This window comes from Pipistrellus hanaki, assembly GCF_964339955.1.
Source record: "Pipistrellus hanaki genome assembly, chromosome: 3".
Lineage (NCBI taxonomy): Eukaryota > Metazoa > Chordata > Mammalia > Chiroptera > Vespertilionidae > Pipistrellus > Pipistrellus hanaki.
In genome coordinates, this window is record NC_140505.1 from 129114910 (window position 1) to 129128351 (window position 13442).

Genomic DNA, 13442 nt, shown 5'->3' on the forward strand with positions numbered 1-13442 from the left:
AAGATTAAAAATGTTATATTCAGATGCAGACTGACTTATTTGATGTACATCACAGTGTGCCGCAATGCTTTCAGGAAAATCATGGCCACACCTTGATGAAATCCTTTTTTAAAGAAAAAGACCAGTGAAAGCAAACATCAAAGCCATTGTTATTTATAATTCGTTCTCATCATCAATATTCTTCAAGAAGTCCTGTAGAGCCCTGGTGGGTAGCTCAGTTGGTTGGATTGTCATCCCAATACACCAGGGTTGCAGGTTCAACCCCTGGTTAACTTCAAAGAGTCAACTGATGAATGCATAAATACATGGAACAAGTTGATGTTTCCCCCTCTTTCTCTTAAATATCAGTCAAAAGTAAAAAATTTAATAAGCATAACCACTGGACTCAAGGCACTGGGGGTGGGGGGTAAGGGCAAGTGCTGGGGGGTAGGGGAGGCAGGGGGGAGGTCAATGGGGAAAAAAGGAGACATATGTACTGTTTGTAATACTTTAAACAATAAAATATAATTTAAAAAAACAAAATGTAGCCGAAACCGGTTTGGCTCAGTGGATAGAGTGTCGGCCTGCGGACTGAAGGGTCCCAGGTTCGATTCCCGTCAAGGGCATGCACCTTGGCTGTGGGCACATCCCCAGTAGGGGGTGTGCAAGAGGCAGCTGGTCGATATTTCTTTCTCATCCACGTTTCTAGCTCTCTATCCCTCTTCCTTCCTCTCTGTAAAAATTAATAATATATATATATATATATATTTAAAATGTAGTCAAACATGGCAAACTAATGAAGACAGTGCATGCACAAATAAAGTGTGAGGAACTACAAAAAAGGTAAACAATTAAAAAAAAAAAAGAACCTGTGACTGATGTTAAAGTTGCAATATATAATCTCGTATGTATATATATCAATATATACCCTTATTAAAGGATTCTAAAAAGAATTATCATAAGGAGGGCTTTGGTATCCTAGGAATAGAAAGGAATTTAGAAAATGTTGGGAAAATGTTTATACACTGGCACACTGGGAAGTTTTTCAATAACAAACTGCTACTGTATACTTTAATAGCTAAAATATATAAGGGAGAAAATTCATGTTTCACCACCTTTTTTTTTTGTTAGAATTGACATTCTGGATAGATTTTAGATGTTTTCAATTAGATTACTTAGATAAGAATAAACAAATGAAGCCCTGGCCAGTAGCTCAGCTGGTTAGAGCATCTCCCCATAGGTCAAGGTTCCGTTTCCGTCCCCAGCCAGGGCACATACAATAATCTACCTATGAATACGTAAGTAAATGGAACAGCAAAAATTGGTAAAATTAAAAAGACTAATGAAAGTATGAGTGATCCAACAAAGAAAAAGTTATAATCAAATTTTAATATTTTGCTTTCCACTTATATAATTGTAGTTTTTGTTATTGTCATAGAAAATGACATTTGGTTTTTAAAATGTGCCAGAAGCCAATTCCAGCATGTCACCAGGGCTGATTCATCTGGAGATGGCTAAAGGCATTTCCCCAAACCTGAAAAGGATACATAAATTGATCGCTTGCTGCCAGAGAGCTGAGGGCATTTCAATCTACATGTTATTGCCTCCTACAGGCCAAACACCTGAACAGCCATAGGCAAATTCTTCCAATCTGATTCTGTAGACCAAACCCTACCCTTTGATGTGTAAATCTCCACCTTGCCTTAGAACAAATTGTGTTAATAAAAAGCAAGGGGTCCTGAGACAGAGAGAACTTAGTACCTTTAGCTAAGTCTTCTTTGACTCCCTTTAATGCCTTCCAAAATTATGTTTCGTCTCTGAACTCTTGATTAATTTACACACAGAACTCTTGATTAATTACACAGCACCTTCTCCAGATTGCTGAACCCTTCTATTGTAGATGCCAGATCAGATGCCTGGCAAAAATGTTTGCATTGTTCTAAATCATTTCCAGTGTACTGATATCAAGAAATTAACTTTCTTGCCCTGGTCAGTTGTGGCTAATTGGTTGGGCATCATCTTATGCACGGAAGGGTTGTTGATTCAATTCCTGGCCAAGGCCACAGGCCCCGGCTGCAGCCTAGCTTCACAGTAGTGGGCAGGCAGAGAAAAGCCAATGGATGTTTGCTTCTCCTCCCTTCCTCTCTCTTTAAAAAAACCAATAAATATTTTTTATGCTATGCTTCATTGTAAATGCTAAATATTTATTATTAGCCTCAGAATTTAAAATTTAAAACAAATTTCCCAAGTGGTCACATTTTTTTCTAATTATTTAAAATTTTTTCCTGCCCATAAACCTTACTTATTACACTGAGTATAAACTATTACTGAGAACACTCCCTATTTTTAGATATTTATAATCCTAAGAGGAAGTGATCTTAAATATCACCTAGTTCAAAGTTCAGCAGGAAAGAAAGCTCTGAAAAGGTTTTGTATTTTGTTTAAAATAGTAAAGAATGATTAAAAGTATTTTTAAAAGTTCAAATTTGTTTTCATACAGCCTTTATGTTTGCAATTGAGAAAGGAAAGCAAAAAGCACAGGTAATCACTTCCTTTTAGTAAATTCATAGTGGTGGGAGCACTGGCTACCTTTCCTGTTGACTCAGTCTTTCATGCTAATGGAAATGAACTTCTATGGAAGATACACAGATAGTAAAAGAGAAGTTAGAAAGCAATAAGCTAAGAGGTTTTGGTCTGAGCATTAACAATAGTTTGAGATAAGATAGTTTTAATATTCTATGATTTGTATTCCAAGTTAATTTTTGTTCTTGCCATATTCTTAAAAAACTTAGATATTACTACCTCACAGCGCCTCGTCAAGTTAAAAGATATTTTAACAATTCTGCCCAGCTGGCTCAGTGGTTGAGCATCAATCTATGAACCAGGGGATAGAAGTTCGACTCCAGGTTGGGACACATGCCTCGGTTGCAGGCTCAATTCCCATTGTGGGGCATGTGGGAGGCAGCAGACCAATGACTTTCTCTCATTATTTATGTTTCTGTCTCTCTCCCTCTCTGAATATTTTTTTTAGAAAGATATTTTAATTCTGTCTCTCTCCCTCTCTGAATATTTTTTTAGAAAGATATTATTATTTAAATATAAATATCTAAAGATATTTATATTTAAATAATATAAAACTTCAGAGGCAGCAGACCAATGACTTTCTCTCATTATTTATGTTTCTGTCTCTCTCCCTCTCTGAATATTTTATATTTTAATTCTAAAATATGGGGAGCACTTCCTGGTACAATGGCTGAGAGTGTTGATTGGGGTTAGGGTTAGGGTTTGCCTTTGGAGAAACTGACCTACACTTGTTGAGCACCTAATAATATACACATGCCCAGGGAAGGAAATATTAGGTAACTTCTCCAAGGCTGCACACATAGTGACAGTGCCAAGTTATGTGCTCATTCTTTTTCTATTTCATGCACGGGTAAGGTCCCTAGGCCTGGCTGGCAACTGGCGGGCCAGGATCGGGTCCTCACTGGCACCTGCCTTGGCCGGCCTGGGGCTGCCAGTTTGGTTGATTTGCAGATAAGCTTTTATTATATAGGATACTATGTCTAACAAATGTATTCAGTAAAAAAATAAGTGTAGGATTTGAAATGTGCTTATATTCTTCCAGTTAAGTATAGTTAGGCTTCATAAAAATCATCCTGTGAAACCTGTCGATGAAGGGGGACTGCAGGGAGGAGATGAAGGAGCTAATGATTTGATCTGGTCCTCCTGCTTAATTTTATGTACTCTGAATCCCTTGTGTTGAAAATAGCTTTCTTTCTTTCTTTTTTTTTTTTTTTTTTTTTTTTTTTTTTTTTTTTTTTTTTTTTTTTTAAGGCATAGCAAATAGGAGTAGTATGGTTTTACACAGGAGAGGGAAATTAAGTATTTAGGTTTCAGAGAGGCTTGTTAGAAATTCAAACTAGATTCAAAGTGGAAATAAATATAGGGAACCGCCAGATGTTAATGAAACAAGTCACTAAATAGGGTAGGAAAAATGCCTATCTTCCTAACACAGGAAGTCGCCTAGGACTTCTCTTCTTGTTTTTAGACACTTCCAGTGATGAAAATTCATTAGCAATTAATGCTACCCATTTGATTTTTGCATCTTTAAAAAAATTATGTAGTACTGCAAATTGCCATAATATCCACGTAAAGGTTGTTATTCTGCCCTCTGGTGTTATGAAGGATAAAAGATAACCTACCTTGCCAATAACTCCAGATGTGGGAAGACAACTATCACTCTCCCTCCTAGGCCTTTTCTTCTTATGCTAATCTTCCATTTATTCAGTATTCTCTTTTAATATTGATTAGAAAATTAAGATCGTTTCCTTATCCTAAAAATACTAAGGAAAATGGGCAATTCAAAGCTGAAAAGGATACCCAGTTTTAGCATTCTCTAAAACAAGTCTGTACTGTTCAGTTCCATGCTATCTGACAAACAAACACATCTAGGATGATGGGTTTTTTTGCTCATTAAAGTCATTGCAAATGTAGAGCAAAGCTGAGAAAATGATTTTGGCTCATTATTAAACAGAATTTGGAGTCCAAATAGCAAAGTGCAAGTCAACCAATTTAATATTCAAATTTTACATTCTTTAGAATGAAAAATAATATAAAACTTCAGATTAAAATGGAGAAATCTGCAAATACCTTTTTTTTTTTTTTTTTTTTTTTTTTTTTGAGCAAAGGAGTAACATGACTTGCATTAAAAAAAAAAAAGACAGGTATATGCCTGGCTGACGTGGCTCAGTGGTTGAGTGTCAACCTATGAACCAGGAGATCACTGGTTCAATTCCTGGCCAGAGCACATTCCCTGGGCTGCTGGCTCCATCCCCAGTTGAAGCCCTCAGGGAGGCAGCCTATCAATGATTCTCTCATTGATGTTTCTATCTCTTCCTACCTCTCTGAAATCAATAAAAAACTATTTTAAAAAACCAGGTCTAATTTTCATTCAGAAAAGGGACATAGCTTGTTTTATGTTAGAAGAATATTGACCATTTAGGTAGTAAATTACTTAAAAAAGTCAAAACTAAAAATCAAACATGTCTCTTAAGAGGGAATATATTTAAGAGCTCAAATTTTAAGACAGCTCATTTTTTCATGCAACTGTTACATATGCTAATTAAAACATCTTAAAAATAAATGTTCAGAATGTAACAGATTTAAAGGTAGCTTCCAAACATTCTGGCTGCCCCAAATCCTTATTTTTATGTAGAAAATGAAACTATTTATGTCACTCCCACATGTAATCTTTTCTGGGCTGTGTATATACTTTTATAAGCTTATATTGATTTTAGCGAGAGGCAGAGAGAGGGAGGAACATCAACCAGTTGCCTCCTGTATGCGCCCCAACCGGGGACTGAACCCATAACCTGGGCATGTGCTCTGACCGCGAATCGAACCAAAGACTTTTTAGTGCACAGGACGATGCTCAACCCATGGAGCCACACCAGCCACGGCTGAACTGAATATTTTTGAAGAATTAATCAGTGTTTTTATTTTTCATTATACGTATTGTATTTATCAATAAGGCTGATCCTTATAAGCAAATGCAGCCATTTATTGACATCATACCACCCTTGAAATTTGATGCATTTCTTCCAAAATGTTTAAAGATCTCCCATGTGTTACTAAAATTATCTTCATTATATACTAGAGTTTAGCCTGGGAGAAAAACATCATTTGTTAAAAGTTTAAAAAATTAAATTACGTGCCTCAGTAGATAGAGCCTCGGACTGTGGACTGAAGGGGCCTGGGTTGGATTCCCATCAAGGATACATGCCTGGGCTATGGGCTCCATCCCCAGTAGGGGGAGTGCAGGAGGTAGCTGATCAATGATTCTTTCTCATCATTGATGTTTCTCTCTCTCCCTCTCTGAAAATTATGTTGTAAAAACATTATTTAGGTCCTGTTTTCACCTGGCATCTGAGTATTCTGGCAACAGCAGTAGCAGGAAAAACATAAACTTTAGAATCAGATTTCAGGTCCAAAGCTGGTTCTCCACTAACTAGCTTCAAAACCTTGAGATACTAATTATATAGTATCTGAAATCTCTTCCAGTTTCAGTATATTATTTTATGTAACAGGGATAACAAAACCTATTTCACAAAATTTTAATAAAGGTTTACTAATGTCAACAAAAATGTTACTTAGGCTAAACACAAATTCATATTATCTGCACATTTACATTTCAGGACATGCTTATGAAAATTAGAAACCAGCTCTGATTCAGTAGAAAATTCTGTTTTCTTCAACTACTATACTTAATTATTAAGGAAACACTTTTGGCATAAATAGGTTTAGTTTTATTTCCCCTTCTAACAAAAATGTCAAAAACACATTTTCGATGTAGTAGATGCCTAATAGGTCTTGAAAATGAAAATAAAATCTCATGAAGAATGAAAAATGTTTTGCCCTTAGAAGATAGTTGATAAGCTAAAGTATTTTGGCATGTGTCAACCAGATATCATAAGATATTGAACTATGCAAAAATTTGGGTTTTCAACAGGAAATTATGACAATGAAGACTATCATTGTGAATTTTATGAAGAAGTCGCTTAAATGAGTAAGGGAAACTATGGCAAACATCTGAAAAGGATTACCTTTTTAAATTGAACAATGAATTTTTTAAGATTTCTTTATTGATTATGGTATCACATAATTGTCCTCATCCCCCCATTCCCATCCCAAACCCCTCCCCACATATGTGCCCCCCCCCCATTGTCCATGACCACTGGTTAGGCTTACATGCATGCACACAAGTCCTTTGGTTGATCTCTCCCCCTTGCCTCCACCCTCCCCTACCTTCCCTCTGAGGTTTGATAGTCTGATCTCTGCTTCTCTGTCTCCGGGTCTGTTTCTGTTTGAATTCTTATGATAATGAACTACATCATTAAAATCTTGTCAGGTCATAGTATTTATACAACAGGATGAGTAGTTTTAAAAACTATGTTGATGTATATAGAATTGATGGTACACATAGTTGCCATTAGCAGTTTTTATGCACACAAACTGAAGTGGAAATCTAACATCTAGCATAACTATCCCCAGGAAATAGCTAAGGTTAAAAAAAAAAAAAAAAAAAAAAAAAAAGCATCTTTGCTCTTTTGTACTTGGGAATGGATTTAGGTTTTCTCCTATTCTGCTCTAGTAAATACTGTTGGAATAATGTGATTTCTGTGCTAGAACACTGAGTACAGAAAAAAGTAAAGAATGCCCGAGACACAGGGAAGCATCATTATTCCACGATTCACTTACCTGGATGTCTTACAGTTTTATTCTAGTTAGTACCTGTACAGTTTAAGTGTTAAATGGTAAGTTCATTAACTTCAGAAACTAGTGATATTTACTCAAGTACGTATTTCCGGCCTCTCTCAACATTTGAAAATCAGGATATCTAAACATGAAGCCTAAAACTGGCATTTCTAACATTTCCCAAGTTATTATTATGCTCATTAAATTTGAGAATTACCAAACTAAAAGACAACTTTGACTGGTTATTCCCTGCAGTTGTCTGGATCCAAACTCAGCTTTTTATACATAAAATTTAATGGTCAGCTTCCTTTTTTAAATAATAGGATTAATGCTTAATCTAATTTTTTGTTGTCACTATTGTTGCAGAATGCAGGAGCTTGGACAGCAATGCCATGTTTATTCAGGCTATACATTTGCCTCAAAACATAAAAAAACTGTCTCTTGCCCTGGCCGGTTTGGCTCAGTGAGTAGACTGCTGGCCTGTAGATTGAAAGGTCCTGGGTTAGATTCTGGTCAAGGGCACATGCCCAGGTCTCAAGATCAATCCACAATGTGGGGCATGCAGGAGGCAGCCGATCAATGATTCTCTCTCATCATTGATGTTTCTCTCTCTCTCTCTGAAATCAATAAAAATTAAAAAAAAAAAACCAAAAAAAAAAAAACATACAAAAAACCTGTTTCCTTCCTCCTTTGAATGAATACATTAATCTGGTGAATATACACATATACATATACTTCAGTATTTGTTGTGTTATTTCTAAGGGGAGGGAAGGTGAATCAAGCTTCCTTTTTAACTTTTTTTATTAAATTTCTTTCCAAAGATATAGCAAAAAATTTAAGTAAACCTTATGTATGACTCACAGAAGAGCATATTTTAACTAGGCCAATGCTTTAAGAATATATTTGTTAAACTTGATTCATAATATATTCCTCAGCTTCAGATCAAGAAAAGGATATCAACATCTTTAATAATTGGACTGGTGTGGCTCAGAGGTTGAGCATCGACATATGAACCAGGTCACAGTTAAGATCAAGCGCCAAAACCAGTTTTGCTCAGTGGTTAGAGCATCAGCCTGTGGACTGGACTGAAAGGTCCCAGGTTCGAATCCAGTCAAGGGCATGTACCTTGGTTGTTGGCACATCCCCAGTAGGGGGTGTGCAAGAGGCAGCTGATCAATGATTCTCTCTCATCAATGTTTCTAACTCTCTATCCCTCTCTCTTCCTCTCTGTTAAAAATCAATAAAATACATTTTTTTAAAAAGAGTCCAGGTCAAGGCACATACCCGGGTTGCAGGCTCAAACCCCATTTGGGGGCATATAGGAGGCATCCAATCAGTGATTCTCTCATTATTAATGTTTCTATCTCTCCTCCCTTTCTTTCTGAAATCAATAAAAAATATTTTTAAAAAATTGAAAGAACCGCTTAGAGGTTATCCCATCCAACTTGTTATTTAAAAAGGTAGCTCTCTTAATGGAGATTTCTGAGTCATCCACTTTTTGCATGAATAATTTGCTGTTGGAATCCTCATTTCATAAAGCAGTGAGTACTGTGGGAGAGCACCTTAACATAGAACCAGTATCTGTCTCATTCTGCTTCCTCCACCTGCTGGTTTGAATCTTACCCTCCTAAATCTTCCCTTTATTTGAGAACAGCTGTCATATCTCTCTTAGTTGTTTACTCTCCCATATGTACATCTCATCTCATAGTTCTAAGATGCATATTCTTTCCATGTATGGCATCTGTGAAATTGGTATGCATTTTGTAATTGGTGGCTTGTCATAGTTTCAGCTATTTCCTCAATGGTACAAAAAATGATTGGCACTTACAATTGTGGGCACTTAGGTTTGTTGAAATACAGTAATTATTCCACTCCAACACTTTTTCAATAAATGATAGTAACATTCAAGATTATTCAATTTTTAAAAAAATAATCTTTATTGTTTATATTGTTACAAAAGTTCATTTTTCCCCCCTCCACCAGGTTCCCATCCCACCCTCTGCCCTTTCCCCACCCCACATTGTCCTCCTTCATAGGTGCTCAGTTTATGTTGTCTGTTCCTGAACCCCCCACTCCTCTTTTCCCCAAGAATCGTCAGTCCACTCCCCTTCCATACCTCTGATTCTAATATATTCAACAGTTAATATTATTCATCAGGTTTTTTTAATTCCCTTGGTTTTTAGATTCACTTGTTTTATAGTTACATATTTGTTGTTCACAATTTTTATCTTTATTTTCTTCCCCTTCCTAAAGAACCCCCTTCAGCAATTCATATAATTCTGGTTTGGTGGTGATGAACTCCTTTAGCTTTTTTTTTTTTATTAGTGAAGCTCTTTATCTGGCCTTCGATTCTGAGTGATAGCTTTACTGGATAGATTACTTTTGGCTGTAGGTTCTTACTATTCATCACCTTGAATATCTCCTGTCATTCCCGTCTGGCCTGCATGGTTTCTGTTGAGAAATCAGCTGACAATTGTATGGGTGCTCCTTTATAGGTAACTACCTGCTTTGCTCTTGCTGCTTTTAATATTCTCTTTGTCTTTTGCTCTTGGAATTTTAATTATGATGTGTCTTGGTATGGCCCTCTTTGGATTCCTCTTATTTGGGGTTCTGTGCGCTTCCTGGACTTGTAAGTCTAATTCTTTCACCAGGTGGGGGAAGTTTTCTATCACTATTTCTTTCAATATGTTTTTGGTATCTTGCTCTCTCTCATCTTCTGGGACCCCCATAATTCTGATGTTGGTTCGCTTAAAGTTGTCCCAGAGGTTTCTTACACTATCTTCAACTTTCTGGATTCTCTTGTCTTCTTGCTTCTGCGGAGGAGTGTCCTCTGGCTCTTTGTGTTCCAAATCTTTGACTTGATTCTTACAATCTTCCATTCTGTTTTTAGGACTCTGTATATTTTTTATTTCAGACAATGTATTCTTTATTTCTAGTTGATCCATTTACATATCCTCATAGGTTTCGTTTATTTTATCGGTCTTTTCTAAGAAATTTTTGAAAAACCTTATGACCATGGTTTTGAACTCTAGATCCAGTTGCTTTTTGTCCCCCATTTAGTTTGTGATCTGTTTCCTTGCCTCGGCATTTTCGCTGCTTCCCTCAGTTGGTAGGGTGGCTTTGTGTGTTAAGGTATCCTATATGGTTCAGTGGGTCAGCCTCCCAGTTATCTGAGGTGGACAATCTTGGTGCACCCCTTTGGGGACTGTATGTACAGTTTTTTGTAGTTAAGTCTTAATTGTTGTTGGTATCACTGGGAGGAACTGACCTCCAGGCCAATTGGCTGTGAGGTTCAGCTGTGTCTATGCCAGAGACAGCCTTATTCAAAAGCCTCTGTGCTCAACTTGGATGGGGCGGAGTTTCAGGGTGGAGCCTACAGCCTTGGCTTCCTGTCAGCCCTGCCCTATGAGGTTCCTGAGTCTCAGTGTTCCTCAGTGTTCTTCAGTACTCGCTGCAAGCACTTCTGACAGAAAGGTGCCCTCGAGTTTTGCCCACTACCGGACAGTCTAGTCTCTCCCCCAATGAGCCCGGAACTGGGGTTCAATGCAGTTGGAAGTGGGGATCAGTGTAGTCCAGAGCTTTTGTCTCCTTCCCGCTAGGGCAATCCAGCTGCACAGTCAACAGTCAGTCCTCTGTGCGCAATGTGCGCGACTCCAGGGCTCTGCCTTTTGCCACTCCCCTGAGTTTCCGCCTTACAGCCTAGAATCCCTCTGCATGAGCCTGGGACCCCAGGGTCTCGCCCAGAACTGGGGTTCAGAGCAGTCAGAACTGGGGTTCAGCACAGTCCAGAGCTTTTATCTCCTTCCCACTAGGGAACGCTAACCAGGCACTCAGCCACCCCTCCTCTCTGGCTCCGTCCTCTCCCCACATGCACACTGTGTCTCCATACCTTAGGCTTTTACAGCTCCTCTGATTTTCCTTCTGGTTTTCTCTTTCCTTCTAGTTGTAGAATATCCAGTCAGTCAACTTTCCTGTAGTTCTGGATAATGTCCACTTTATATTTTAGTTGTATTTTTTGAAATTGTTGTGTGAGGCTGCAGTTAGATGTTTACCTATGCAGCCATTTTGGTTTCATCCCCTCAATTTTACTTCTTACCTTACCTTAATAACAGAACACTTTCCATCAAGTCTCCCTGGTTATGTTTTATGAGGTTGAATCCAATGCGTTATAAAGCAACTACTTTCAAAATCTTAATGACCTTAGTTACGTTTTAATATTGCACTGAGGAGAAACCAAGATGGTGGCATAAACACCTAAACTCCTGCCTTGCACAACTATTTCAAAACTACAACTAGCCGAAACCGGTTTGGCTCAATGGATAGAGCGTCGGCTTGGGGACTGAAGGGTCCTGGGTTCAATTCTGGTCAAGGGCATGTACCTTGGTTGCAGGCATATCCCCAGTAGTGGGTGTACAAGAGGCAGCTGATCGATGACTCTCTCTCATCGATGTTTCTAACTCTGTATCTCCCTCCCTTCCTCTCTGTACAAAATCAATAAAATATATTTAAAAATAAACAAACAAAACTACAACTAAAAGTCAAAATGGACATCATGCAGAACCACAAGAAATCTGGCTGAGTGGAAATTCTACAACTAGAAGGAAAGAGAAAAGCACACTGAGACTCAGAGGAGCTGCAGGAGGCAGAGGTGAGAACTGGCAACTGAATGGGTGGCTGGCTTTCTCAAGCGTGAGACAAAAGCTTCTGACTGCACTAAACTCCAGTTCCGGGCGAGACTCTGGGGACCCAGACTCATAAGGGGTGAAACTGGACTGTCAGGAAAGAGAAAAACACACCAAGACTCAGAGGATCTGCAGAAGGCAGAGGTACCGAGGAATGCATGCAGAGAGGATAGGCAACTGAGTACAGGGCTGGCTTTCTCAAGCAGGAGGGAGACAAAAACTGCTGACTGCACTGAACTCCAGTTCTGGGCAAGACTCTGGGGACCCAGACCCATTCAGGGAGAAACTGGACTGTCTGGAAGTGGGCAGAACTCGAGGGTGGCTATCTCTCAGACATGCTTGCAGCGATTACCACAGGACACTGAGACACAGGGGCCTATTAGGGCAGGGCTGATGGGAAACCAATGCTGTCTGCTCCGCCCTGAGACTCTGCCCCATCCAAGCTGAGCACAGAGGCTTTTGCAAGTCTTATCTCATAAGAATGTCTCAAGCACAGAAGTGCTGTCAGCGTAGACACAGCTGATCATCATAGCCAAATGGCCTGGAGGTCAATTCCTCCCAGTGATACCAACAACAATCAAGGCTTAAATACAAGGTTGTGCACAGTCCACAAAGGGGTGCACCAAGAATGTCCACCTCAGGTAACTGAGGAGGCTGAGCCACTGGGTTCTATAGGACACCTAGCACACAAAGCTACTCTATCAATTCAGGGAAGCAGCCAAAATGGAGAGACAAAGAAACAGATCACAAATTAAAAAAATGGAGGAAAGCAAACAACTGGATATAGAGTTCAAAACCATGGTTATAAGGTTTTTCAAGATTTTTCGAGAAAAGGCTGATAAATTTAGCAAGACCCTAAAGGATATTAAAAAGGACCAACTAGAAATTAAACATACACTGACTGAAATAAAAAATATTATACAGGGACCTAACAGCAAACTAGAGGACTGAAAGAATCAAGTCAAAGATTTGAAATACAAAGAAGCAAAAAACACTCAACAAGAAAAGCAAAAAGCAAAAGAAACCATAAATTTGAAGATAGCATAAGGAGCCTCTAGGACTACCTCAAGCTTACCAACATCTGAATTATGGGAGTGTCAGAAGAAGAGAGAGCAAGATACTGAAAGCCTATTTGAAGAAATAACCAAAAACTTCCCCTACCTGGTGAAAGAAATAGACTTACAAGTACAGGAAGCGCACAGAACCCCAAACAAAAGGAATCCAAAGAGGACCACACCAAGACACATCATAATTAAAATGCCAAGAGCAAAAGACAAAGAGAATCTTAAAAGCAGCAAGAGAAAAAGTTAACTATAAGGGAGTACCCATACTACTGTCAGTTGATTTCTCAACAGAAACTATGCAGCCAAGAAGGGAGTGGCAAGAAATATTCAAAGTGATGAATAGCAAGAACCTACAACCAAGATTACTCTACCCAGCAAAGATATCATTCAGAATTGAAAGGCAGGTAAATAGCTTTGCAGATAAGAAAAAGCTAAAGGAGTTGAATCTAAAAATCAAGTGAAT